Here is a 14,330-nt window from a genome sequence, read left to right as displayed (position 1 = left end):
CTGACACAAGAATAGAAAATCAAACACCACATGTTCTCACTCATAGGCAGGTGTTGAACAATGAGAACATACAGACACAGGGAGGGGAGCATCACACACTGGGGTCTGTTGGGGGTGCCAAGGGAGGGACAGCAAGGGAGTGTGGAGGTTGGGGAGAAATAACATGGGGAGAAATGCCAGATGTACGTGATGTGGGGATGAAGGCAGCAAACCACATTGCCGTGTTGCATGTTTGTACCTATGCAACAATCCTTCATGAGCTGCCTATGTACCCCAGAGCCTAAAGTACAGTTAAAAAAAATAGAAGAAAAAAGTTGGGATTAATCGTTTTTATAAAATAAAAGAGTAATAATATGTTAATTATTTTTTAGAATTATTATCAGCTCTCTCTCTGGCTATTCATGTATTAATTGGGGAAGATATATACAAACTCATATATATGGATATGTGTTATTTTTCTTTGGCATTTTGGCATATACTTAGATTATTTTCAAAAAAGAACAAATAACCTGATGATCTATAAGGAAAGCTTTATAATGTATACAGATAGCAAATGGGAACATGCTTTAGTACTTTAAAAAATATATAAAGAAACTAAAAACTCAATAGAATTAGTAAGAGAATGCAATTAAATGACAAAATGTAAGGTAAACGTGCCTGGATTAGTTATTAATGGCAACAAGTAATTAGAAAGGATAACTGGAAAAATATTTCAGGCACAATGGCACAAAACCGCACAACTTTTAGAATTTTTTTAAGGCAGACACTAAAATATCACAACTTTACTGTCAAACATAAAACTGAGCAGATCAAGTGGAGACACATCCCATGTTTCTGCATGGAAGACTAAACATTATATAGATTTAAATTGTGAACTAAATAATAAACTAAATGCAAACAATACTGGGAATTTTATGGAACTTCTAGCCGTTTCCAATGTTCATAAAGAGTAAATAAACACTTTGCTAGCACACTTCTGATACTTACTACTATACAGTTGATCCTTGAGCAACACGAGCTTGAACTGTATGGATCCACCTATCCACTTATATGTGAATTTTTCTTCCACTTCTGCCACCCCTGCGTCAGCAAGAGTAACCCTTCTTCCTCAGCCTGCTCAACATGAAGATGACAAGAATGGAAATGTTTATGTCAATTCACTTCCACTTAATAAATAGTAAGTATATTTTCTCTTCCTTGTGATATTCTTAATAGTATTTTCTTTTCTCTAGCACATTTTATTGTAAGAATAGAGTACGTAATACATATAACCTAGAAAATATGTGCTAATCAACTGTTTATCTTGGGGGTAAGGATTCTGGTCAACAGTAAACTGTTAGTACTTACATTTTCCAGGAGTCAAAAGTTACATGCAGATTTTCAATTATGCAGGATTAAAAACATGATATACTTTAAGACTATTTAAGAATGAAAAATAATTTTAAAAGAAAAAGAAATACAAAGGAATGTGTTTGAAATCTTGCAGTAGAAAAGTCTCCCTAAGTGAAGCATAGATTCAGAAGCCACAGGGGAAAGCCTGCCATATTTGACTACATAAACTGAAATGTCAGTATAGCAAATAAAACCATAATACAATAAAAGTAAAAAAATAAAGAACACATTGGAAGATAATATATACTCTCTATATAACAAAGACCAATATGCATTCATAAGAGTTTCTACAAAGTCACATTGAAGAGTAATACAAGATGATGATGAAAGAAATGCAGACTTTGTGTGTAGTTAATAAATGTTATTTTAAAAGATAGCATGCATTTTTAAATGGAGGCCAAACGTAAAATTGTGTCCCAACTGTAAATTTTTCTTTTAAAATGCTTGAGTATTCCTTTCTTTTCACCATACGCTTGCCAGCATGCATCTACATGAATTTTCAATTTGACTCTTCTATTTTTACACTTTGACAGGTACAAGATATCTGTTTCCATAAACCTTGATTCACATGTTATTTTTCTAGCAATTTTCCTTCTTATTGCAGAAGGGTTCTCAAAAATTGAACTCTGATAAGCCTGTTATTATAAAGTATCTATTTATAGGTAGGCAACTGGCAGAGTTACCATAGAAACCAAAACAGTAATCAATTCAGAAACCATAAAAGCGTAAGTAAAGATGTATTATGAATAGAAAGCAATAAAACACACAATCCCTCATAATTATTTAAGAAATACATAATAGAATCTTTTCAAGGGATAATAACAGAAGGAAAAGCAGTTTACTATTATGGTTTATCCACTAATGTAAATTTGTGCAACTGTAATGAAGCTAGGCATGCTCTCATTTTAAGATGCTGTCATGAAATTGGTTATTTTAAGAAAGCTGGGTAAATATAAAACTCCAGTACACTTTAAGAGCCTATGTGTTAAGCAATTATCCTCTCTCTAAACCCCCAGTATTAGGCCTATCTCAAATGCAATGCCAGATCATTGTGATTTGGCTATCTCAACCCACATCTACCCCTTCTATAACCACAGCTACACAAACATGGGAGTTGAATCTAGTAGGTGAAATTGAGGAACAGGTCAAGAATCTTAATAGATGACCATTAAAATGATAAAATCTTTTGACAAATAGTTGTCTGGATATTTTTAGCTGGCATGTTTGGTGCAGTAATGCAATCATTCCCAAGCTCATGATTGTGACTATCTGGTAAAATTGCAGAAGGAATTATAGCTAATCCTGGTGGGAATAGGATTTAGTTTTTCCTTTTAAAAACATGCTTTAATTTTTTAAAGGCAGGACAAGAGGAAGCAAATGTTCTGTTGATAAGTGATTTTATAAATGGATTTTTCTCTTTTGTAGGTATTCACTGCTATGAAATGGAACTGCATGAAGAATGTCAGAGTCAATATCCTTTATTTAGTAAATTAATGTTGAGTTACACCTTAAAGTCTAAGACGTCTTGTAATTTGACCTCACATAAACCAATATGAGCAACTGGATATTTTTCCACTCAAGCAACAAAGGAAGTTTATAATATACGAGGGAGTACAAGGTAATTTATGTTTCTATGAATATTATCTTGCTAAATTAAAAGCTTCTCAAAATTTGGCTTCCAAAAAACACCGATTGTTTTCCCATATGTCTACTAAAGGAAAAGGAAAAGGATTAGTTTAAGAAATTCGCCCCAAAAATGAAGACTATAACTTACTATAGGCTTGTTCAGTTGCAGAAAGCAACACATTTCATTCCCAAAGGGAAATAGCTCAGGTAGTTTTCATTACACCTAGGGAGGTGTAGACTATACTACCCTGACTCAAAGAGATTTATACAACTGCAGGGGGATTACGTAGTAAATCACTAACCTCAAAAATAATTCCCTTAATGAAGATTGACCTTGACCTTATTATTTGATTTTGAGAATGTTAAAGGCCTTTTATTTATCCGAACCCCCAAATTGTACATATTAAGTATGAGAACTAACAAAACAGTACAAGTGATTTTAACTAATTGTAATTAGAAAAAGAACAGTAGTTGGCAATTTTAGGAATAAAAAATCCTGACAAGGAAAATACTTTGCTGATGACTTTTATGAGTCAAATAAAAAACAAGGGGAAATATTTCTTCTGCTTCTATTTAAAATTTTAATTTTATATATAGCAATTTCTATGTGTACGGCTCAGTAAATTTTCACCAAGTGAACCCACTTGCATTAGTCTGTTCTCATGCTGCTATGAAGAAATACCCAAGACTGAGTAACTTATAAAGGAAAGAGGTGTAGTTGATTCACAGTTCTGCATGGCTGGAGAGGCCTCAGGAAATTTACAATCATGGCGGAAGGTACCTTTTCACAGGGGAGCAGGAGAGAGAATGAGTGAAGCAGGGCAAATGCCAGATGCTTCTCCAATCATCAAACCTCATGAGAACTCACTCGCTATCACGAGAACAGCATGGGGGAAACTGCCCCAGAATTCACTTATCTCCCACTGGGTCCATCCCAGGACATATGGGAATTACGGGAACTACAATTCAAGATGATATTTGGATGGGGACACAGCCAAACAATATCACCTCTCATGTAAATAACACCTAAGCTGAGGAATAGGACATTGCCAACCTCCCAATGCCACCCTCAAGTTCCTTACCAGTCACTACTCAAGCTTCCTAAAGTTAAAGATTATTCCAACTTCTACCATTGTGGAATAGCTTTGCCTATTTTTGAAATTTGTCTGAATAGAAGTATTTTGTATGTACTATTTTATGGATGCTGCTCCTCTTACTCATTACCTTTGTGGTATTCGACCACCTTTTGCATCTATTTATGGTTTGATTGTGTGAATGCTTCAGTTCATTTATCGGTTCTGTTGACAGACATTTATGTACTTTTCATTTTGGCTCTTACAAACAGCACTGCTCTGAACATTGCTGTCCATGGTTTTTGATCAATATGTAAGTATTTCTATAGAGTAGATAATAAGGAAGTGAGTTGCTGATGCATGAGGAATGCACACGCTCGGCTTTAGCAGATACTGCCAAACAGTTCTCCAAAGTGGTTATATACCAATTTAAACTCCCATCGACAGGATGAGAGGTGTAGCTGTTTCACATGCTTGCAACATTTAGCAATTTTTGTTCTTTTCATTAGTTATTCGTATGAGTGCGTAGTAAATTCTCATTGTGGTTTTAATTAGCACCTTCCTAACATGTAATGAAATCGAAGACTTCTTCGTATGTTTATTAGTCACGTGGATCTTTTCGTTGTGAAGAGCATCCCCCAAACAGTGATTGCTTCCTAAGGGAAAACTGTAATCTGGTCTACATTTTAATCATTCTGCATTTTAATAAATACTCCTGGTGATGATTCATGTCAACATATGACAACCATTGCACCAGGCTCTATTCACCAAGACAGGGATTATGTTTGAGTTATTACTATATTTCTAGTGTTTAGCACAGTGCCTTGTTCTAGATCATTGGCTTTGCATTTTTTCTTTTTAAATATGGACATTTAAATCTATAAATTTCCTTCTAAATATAGCATTAGCATTTCTTTACCTGCATCCAGTTAGTTTTGGTATGTTGTATCTGTATTATCATTTAATAAGAAATATTTTCTAATTTCTTTTATGATTTCCTTTTTATTCCAAAGTTATTTAGGAGGAAGCTGATTAAATACCAATTATTTGGGGATGTTTTATATATCTTATTGATTTTTTAAAAATCCAGCTATGGTATAAAAACATGTGAATCCAATCCTTTTAAAGTTACCAAGACTTGTTTTATGGTCCATCTTGGTAAGTGTTTCATTGTGCACATAAAAGGGATACATATTCTGCAGTTGTATGTATAAATAAATAAATAAATGGCTGGGCACGGTGGTTCATGCCTGTAATCCCAGCACTTTGAGAATCCAAGGTGGATGGATCACGAGATCAGGAGTTCGAGACCAGCCTGGTCGACATGGTGAAACCCCATCTCTACTAAAAACACAAAAAATTAGCCAGGCATGGTGTTGAGCATGTGTAATCCCAGCTACTTTGGAGGGTGAGACAGGAGAATCGCTTGAATTCGGGAGGTGGAGGTTGTACTGAGCCAAGATTGCACCATTGCACTTGGGCCTGGGTGACAGAGAGAGACTTCATCTCGGAAAAAAAAAAAAATGTAATGTTTAGAATGTAATTTAAATTGATATATTGAGGTTTTGGAGCTAAATACCCTTTAGTACTTTTTTCTTGTGCTAGTCAAATTCTCCTAGGTGAGTTTTTCATCTTTGACTTGGAGATTATTCATCTAGTTGATGTAATTCTGAGAGCCCAATGGGACAAGAAGTTGAGTTTTCAGAGTTCACTTTATGCTGAATTCTGAAAGTTAAGTTAAAAATCACACTTAACTCTGTGATTTTAATAAGGATTTCTGTTTAAGGATGTGGTTTCACCCCCATCTCTACTATGAAGAGTTTCACTCCTTTACTTTGAGTTCTGGGATACATGTGCAGGATGTGCAGGTTTGTTACACAGATACAATGTGTGTCATGGTGCTTGCTGCACCTATCAGCAGATCACCTAGGTATTAAACCAGGCATGCATAAGCTATTTTTCCTAATGCTCTCCCTCCTCCCACTCCACCTCCTGACAGGCCCCAGTGTGTGATGTTCCCCTCCCTGTGTCCAAGTGTTCTCATTGTTCAGCTCCCACTTATAAGTGAGAACATACAGTGTTTCGTTTTCTGTTCCTGCATTAGTTTGCTGAGGCTATGTCCCTGCTTCATTCATGTCCTTGCAAAAGACATGATTTCATTCCTTTTTATGGCTGTGTAGTATTCCATGGTATATATGTAGCATATTTTCTTTATCCAGTCTGTCATTAATTAGGTCAAGTTTTGGCAGTGTTATTCAAAACTTCTGTGTGCTTACTGATCTTTTTCCATTAATCAGTTACAAAGAGAAGGGTGTTAAAATCTCCACCTTTGAATGTGGATTCGTTAATTTTTGCTTTATATATTTTAAAGTTCTGTTAATAGGTGAATGCATGCTTGGGACTCTCACGTTTTCTTGATTTACTGACTCCCAGTCTGGTTAATCTGGGTGGACTGATATCAGTCCTTTTAGTATTTGTCTCCTGTGCTAGTCAAATTCTCCTAGGTGAGTTTTTCAACCTTCGACTTGGAGATTATTTGTCTACCTGATGTAATTCTGAGATCCCAATGTGGTGAGAAGTTAGGTTTCAGAATTCTCTTTATGCTGATAGACTTTCACTTAACTTTGAGATTTTAAAAAGGATTTCTGTTCCTATCTGTGATGAGTGCTTCCCAGGGACAGAACTCTTATCTTCTCAAATAAGCCTCTGTCTTACAGTCTCAGGGACAAACCTGAAGTCTTCTCCAGAGGTGGGAAAGGAACAGTGAGATGGTCGCGTGGTAGGTCTCTCTGATTCTTAAACAATCTTTTTGTTTTAAACTCTACCTTTGTCTCTATTTTTAAAGGTACTCAGTGTTGCAAATTCAGGATTGTGGGAAGAGGTGATAAAGAAAAAATTAGATTGCTTCTAAGTTTTCAAAATTTTGTTGCAGAGTTAAGGATTGTATGTAACGGGGATAGTGGCTCGAATTATGGAAAATAGGAGATTATTGAGGTTTATAGTTGAGTTGCTGCTGAAATTCTAACATCATAAATTAATTCTTCCTTTGAGTATTCATTTATGCACTTATTGTTAAAAATTATTTCCTCTATTTCCAAAGGATTTAAATCAGCAAATTAATTTTTTTAATTTAAATATCTCTTTTAAAGTAGATCACCCTGGCAAGTGTAACACATTGACCTAGCATCAGTCATTTACATCATGTTGTAAAAAAAATTTAATCAGACCTTTCTAACAAACAAATGAGAAACCTACCCACTAAGGCTTGGGAGTGTGGGTAAGGAAATGCAAAAAAGCCAGGGTGGTTCTGTTTATGAGCTTTGTAAGGCTTGGGAGTGTGGGGAATAGAGTGCTATGAGGTCATGGGGAAAGAAGAGAATGGACAAGATGTAGAGTTTTGTGAGAAGTTGGACATAAAAAGGAAAGAATTCAAAGATAATGCTAAAGTTTCTAGAACTTATTTGTTGTTAATAGTGTAATACCTAAACTCCTCTTTGAAAGCTATATGCAAAGGTTTTGAAGTTTACATGAGAATTACAGATTTTCTAAAATGGAAATTTTTCTCTGGGCTCTTAAAATACAGTACAGAATAATCTTGCTTTCTTATGTTGTTTATAGGAAGTTATTTGTAAGCTACCAGTGTTTTTCTAAATTAGATTATTTCATAGCAATTCATCTCATAAATTTAGAAATGTTTTATGTTACTTATTGCTTATTATTATTTTTGACTCTTTAGGCTCTCTCCCAAGTAGCTAACATGTTTTACTGTTAGATGTACTACAAAGTAAATAATTAAGAAAAAGTAACTACTTTGCATGGCCTTAATTTTCTCCTAGAGTATTTATGTTTTATGCTGGCCATTTTGCTTATACTCAAATAGTGCCAATCCAAATAAAATTTAATTAATTTTCTGATTTAAAATATTTTTATTTTCAGAGGTCAGGTAGATTATATTTCTGTACTTTGAAAAAATTTGTGTCTACTACCCATGGAAGGTTTTTAGAGGTGACTTTTGAAAATGCAATTAAATTGGGTGCATATGTTGCTCATAATGCTGGTGGTGTGAGTTCAGCTTACCTGGAGGTAGTCTTCTAGCCTCACAGGGTTTTCTGATGTTACATTTGTTCCTATGGAAACTGGCCTCTCTTGCATTCTCTCTCTCTCTTTTTATCACTTTAAAAACAAGTTACAGAAGCAATGGCCAGGAGGAAACATAAAATATTCATACAGCCGCGACTTAGGAGCTTCAGCTAACATACTTACAGGTGTATATTTTCCCTTAAAGGTTATGCACACACATGCACAACCCCCCACAACATGTATTTATATATTTCTAGCAACCCAGACCACAAAGCTGAAAGAATTCTCTCTGAGTTGGCAATGAAACAGTTCAGTGATGGTGCTGTAAGATCTGTCAAGGCGTGTGTGGAAGTGGACCCACACAGCATTAACAGAACCGAAAGACAATGGTGACTTCTTGGGTACATTGCAGTTCTGGGCCAGGATGAATACAGACATTCCATCCATGCTCCTGGTGTCCATTGATTAACAAAGATGGAAACTGATTAAAATCTCATAAAATGGATTAAAATCTCAGTTCTCAATCTTTCAGCTCATCAGTTTGCTCATCCGTAAGTTGGGAAAAATAGTACAATTTTTGTGAGATTACTCTAAGGACCCAAGTACCCTACTACTGCAGTTGACAGGTACATGCTGAGGTGATGCTAGAGTTCTGCACAGGGATGAAGAAGATAATATCTAGTTTCCAGCTTGTCACAGCACTGAGCACAGCTTGCAACAGCAAAAACAACAACACTTGTAATGCTCTTCAAACACCTAGCCCTTTGTGCGTCCTGAGCCCCATTGTTCTAAAGGAAGCAGAGGAAGGGAGCCACTCTAGTTCCATATCAAGGTGGAAGCAGCAACTGTAGGGGACCGGGAAAGCACCTCCTCCCAGGTGCAGAAATGGAGTCTACACTACGTTCTTCCCTAAGTGTTGATTTATATGGTGACTAAAATTAGTTTAAATAAGCCAAGCTGCTTTATGTTTGGGTCTTACATTTCATAAAATCCACCTCTAAATGCTATTTTCTTCATGTTATCATGTAAATGCAGATATTTAATATTTGAGCAGTCTATTATTTTAATAAATATTGAGTAACATTAATTGCAATTTAAATTGCTATACTGAAGTATTGGAACTAAACATTACATTCTAATTTTAGTACACAAATAGAGCTGCCATTTCCTGGTGGCGGCCTACTGATTTATAGGTGGAAATACTTGAGCATTGCCAATCCACAGATACACTGGCACCATTCACTGAAATAATTGACTCGAATATATCACATCTCATTTATTACACCTTCAGCTATGTATAATGGGGAAGTTAAATGATGAATTTTAAGCAAAGCCTAAATTTATTTACTAGTTTACAGTTATGCTATTTATTAACCTTTTACAATTAAAAAAAAAAACTGTAGGCCGGGAGCGGTGGCTCACGCCTGTGGTCCCAGCACTTTGGGAGGCCGAGGCGGGTGAATCACGAGGTCAAGAGATCGAGACCATCCTGGTCAACATGGTGAAACCCCGTCTCTACTAAAAATACAAAAAAAATTAGCTGGGCATAGTGGCGCGTGCCTGTAATCCCAGCTACTCGGGAGGCTGAGGCAGAAGAATTGCCTGAACCCAGGAGGCAGAGGTAGCGGTGAGCCAAGATCGCGCCATTGCACTCCTGCCTGGGTAACAAGAGCGAAACTCCGTCTCAAAAAAAAAAAAAAGGAAAAAAAAAAACTGTAGATATACCACCAATCCGATTCTCAAATATCTTTGTGAGCTCATGTTTTTGGACTGCCATTTTTAAAATTTTATTTACAGAGGCAGAAATGGAAGTTCAGAGGGATCAAAGGATAATTGCCAAAGATTACACTGCAGGCAAGTGGCAGACCTGGGACTTGAATCCAAATCTTATGACTATATCTCAAGCCTGTATTCACTCTAAAAGATTGCTTCTAAACTGGAATTATCATCTGATTTTAAAATATAGCTACAAACATGTATACAACATCTTTCACAAATTTCAGGCCGTAAGTTTGGCAAATTCAATATATATACAGTTAGAGAAGACTAATTTCTTGAAAGATCACTTTGCTTATCTATCACATAGTGAAAGTATCACAAATGTGCCAAGGTGCTTTTTAAAATAACCACAGCAAGGGCTTATTAAGCTTAATATTAACAAGACAATCTGTTGTGCTTCCTCTATGGATTATGTGTGTCTTTGTTGAATACATTTAACTGCAAGACCTAAGTGTCCTCAGATCCAGAACCATGTACTTAATTTTTCATGGGGTCTCAAGTAATTCCAGGTGACTAGAACATGAGTATCTTGGTCCTGCTTGGTCCCTGCTAGAGGGAAAATGTCTTGTTTACTGCTGGCTACAAATTGTCTTGAGCTGCATTCCCCAGCTGTAATCACCATCTGGGCCCACTGTTTCACCTCACAGGACTTGGGGGCAGGGGAATTTGTGCTACTGTTTGATGCTCCTGATTTTTGCTGTCGTGTGAGTAATAAATTGTTCTCTGATCTTGTCAGTGCGTCAGAGTGTCTTGTCTACTCTTGGGATAGGTGCAGTTGTCACAAGTCAATTTGTTTAGTCTTCTCTTTTGGAGTCCTGCTACTCTGCTATTCTCCTTGAGAATGAGGGTTCTTCCCTGACACTTTCCTTTATTCCCAGCAATTATCTAGTCACATGGTATTTTGGGTCTTACTTTACAAATCAGGAAATTGAGAGCCTTAATACAAAGTGGAAAGTGATGGAACTGAAATGCAAATGTGGTTCATCTCTCTTAATCATTACTCTTGAAAGAACACAAAATAGCAAACCTTAAGCTGGGTCCTGACTTTCTTGAATAAATTCCAAGAATCACCACATCTCATGGGTGTGAGATGCCATTTTATTTGTTTTGAAAGTTGCTACCATTGATCAAATCTGAACTCCGGAATTATTGCAATTATTGTATTTTCTTCTGATAGGATTAGAATATATGATTCATTTGTGCCGCATGCTAGCAGCAATACTGGATTTCCTTCAGTGTAGTGGAAAGACTGTGAAGCTAGAATAGAAAGTATGGAAAGCAGTCAGGTCTGTGGCTTCTAGAGGATAAGGATGAAGGATCTTATCCTATCTAGAGGATAGGATTGACAAGACTAATGCCACAAGGAGTTCCTGGAGATTCCATTCAGCTCTAATTCAAGAGCTGGAACCCAGGTACTTGCTATCTAATTGGGGGCATAGGCTGTAGAAAGAGGTAGAAAGTTCAAAAATAGAGCAGACACGGTGGGGCTATCAGGAAAATATGGGCTTATTTCAACAACCGCAGCATCCAGGTCCTGAGGAATGGAGTTTACGGAAAGCAGGGTCTTATCCAGCTGCATGAATTTGGAGCATGCCTTTAATTCCACTAGTGGCTTAGACTAAAAGGGGGCAACATTACCGAAAAGATCACATAAGACAGGCCAAGACTTCAGATAAAAGAGTTTTATTGAGGGAAGTAAAGGGAGAAGAGATCCTGAGGGCAGGGGGAATTGTGGGAATATCACTTATGCTAGCCCCTGGGTTTATCTCAGTGGAATGACATTCCACCTGCCACTGATACATGGATGGGGGCTCTTGATATGTCATGTTGTGAAGTTACTTTCTCAGTAGTTCATTACCTGCTGATTGCTAGGTTTTCATTAGAAGTCTCTGGAATAGAGGCTAGTCCGGTCACCGAGACTAACTTTCATAGATATTTAAAGAAAAACATCTTTTAAAAATTCTCATGTCACGATTAATCTTAATAATGAAAGACTCCCAGGACTGTGCATGATTATATGCACTCAACATCAATTTGAAGTGAGAAAATAGCTTGACCTCTACAATGCTTTACCATTTTGATTTGTTTAGCAGAAAATGATTTGCTGAGCTAGTGGAGCACTTCTTTCTCTCTCATAGACATTATTTAGTATTTAGACTCAGCAGGGTGGAGAAACTTGACTAGAACATTTGGCCTGGACAAGGAAACTGACTGCATAAACAATTTCTATTTATAAATAAGTGTAAATTAAGACCTTCTCTTCACTTAGTTGTATATCCTTCAGCTTAAGTCTTAAAATTTAGGTATTCAAAATTTGATGATGGAGGAGAGGTATATAGTGAGAGTTCTTAACTGGATTAACCTTTTTTTTTTTTTTTTTGAGACAGGATCTTGCTCTGTCATTCATGCTGGAGTGCAGTGGCACAATCTCAGCTCACTGCAACCACTGCTTCCTGGGCTCCAGTGATCCTCTCACCTCAGCCTCTTGAGCAGATGAGACTATAGGTGTGTACTGCTACATCTGGCTTTCATTTTTTTGATTTTTAGTACTGACAGGGTCTTGCTATGTTGGCCAGCCTGGTCTTGAATTCCTGGCTTCAAGTGATCTCCTGCCTTGACCTCTCAAAATGCTGGGATTACAGGCATGAGCTACTATGCCCAGACTCTATCAACTTTTAAATAACATATAAACAAAAATTTATATATGTTTTTCATATAAATGTATAGTTTCAGCATTTTTTGAAGTATTAATTACAACTTGTACAAAAATAAAAATCTTAACATTGATGATGCTGAGGTAAATGTTTGCTGAAACTCGTTGAAAGCATTGCCTGCATTTGCTGTCTCCAGTTCCAATCCTATTTGTTCCTGAACCCATTCCAATCAGGTCTTCTCCTGCAAGTCCCCTAATACTTTCCTCATCATAGTTGTCAGTGAACAACTATTTGTACTTGTTGTACAAATTTATGTTAAGGTAATGATTGGTGCTCATGTTTATGTATATTATTATGTAAATTTTATTCACTGTGGGGCCAAGCATGTACAAATCTACTTTTACATTTTTTTCTGTCCAAAAGTTTTAATATTGCCTTTTTAATTTTCTTAATTTTTTAAAGGTCTAATTGGTGATTTTTCTAAAATGTTCTGAGATCTGTCAAGTTTCTAGCAATAGTTCTTCGAGATGCTGAAACACTTCCGAGGCACTCAGCTGAATTCTGTTTCTAATGTCATCTCTCCTACCATCCTCCAGCCTCCTCCAATCTGGACTAGTTGATTTTGTGCCTGGTTACAACTAGACTCCTGAGACTGTCCTTCAGTATCTCTGTGTGTTAGAATTGTGTTTTTAGATCCTATATCTTCTTTCTCATTTACTCTCTGATTTGTTAAAGCATACTTGCCAGCACTTCCTAAGCATTATGAAATAAGAAACCTTTTTTTGCACTCAAAAGCAGAGAATAGTATTTAGCACATAGTAGATATTCTAAATATTTTAGTTTTTATTTATTTTTAATAGACAAAAATAATTGTATATATTTATGGGGTACAGTGTGATGTTTGATATGTGTAAACATTGTTGAATAATTAAAGTGTGAATTATAATTTAAAAATAATAAAATTAAATAATTAAATAATTGCATAATTGATAATTATGCAATTAATTATCCTCACTATTTTTTTGTGATGAGAACATTTGAAACCTACTTTTAGCAATTTTGAGATATAAAATGCATTATAATTAACTGTGGTCACCATGCTGTGCAGTAGATGGCTAACACTAATTTCTCTTGTCTAACTGCTATTTTCTATCTTTTGCCTAACACGTCTTGTTTTACCCCCGCCTCTGGTGCCATTCTGCTTCTACGAGTTTGACTTCTTTAGGTTCCACATAGAAATGAGAAGATGCAGAATGTGTCTTCTTGAGCCTGCCTTATTTCACTTAACTATGTATTCTGTGTTCATGCAGGTTGTTACAAATGACAGAATTTCCTTCTTTTTTAAAGCTATACGGTATTCCATCATGTGTATGTACATTTTATTTATCCGTTGATTCACTGACAGACACTTAGGTTGTTTTTATATCTTGACTATTGTGAATAATGACACAATGAAAATGGGAATGTAGATATTTTTTCAACATACAAATTTCAATTGCTTTGGATGTACACCTGTAAGTGGGATTGCAATTCTAGTGTTAGTTTTCTGAAGAATTTCTATACTGTTTTCCATAACGGGTATACTACTTTACATTACCACAATCAGTGTGCTTTGGTTTCTTTTTCTTGCCAAGATTTATTATCTTTTCACTTTTTGATAATAGCCATTCTAAGAGGTGTGAGGTGACAGCTCATTGTGGTTTTAACTTGCATTTTCCTGATGATT

This window comes from Callithrix jacchus, chromosome 7, assembly GCF_049354715.1.
Source record: "Callithrix jacchus isolate 240 chromosome 7, calJac240_pri, whole genome shotgun sequence".
NCBI classification, from domain to species: Eukaryota; Metazoa; Chordata; class Mammalia; order Primates; family Cebidae; genus Callithrix; species Callithrix jacchus.
This window is presented reverse-complemented; position numbering follows the sequence as displayed.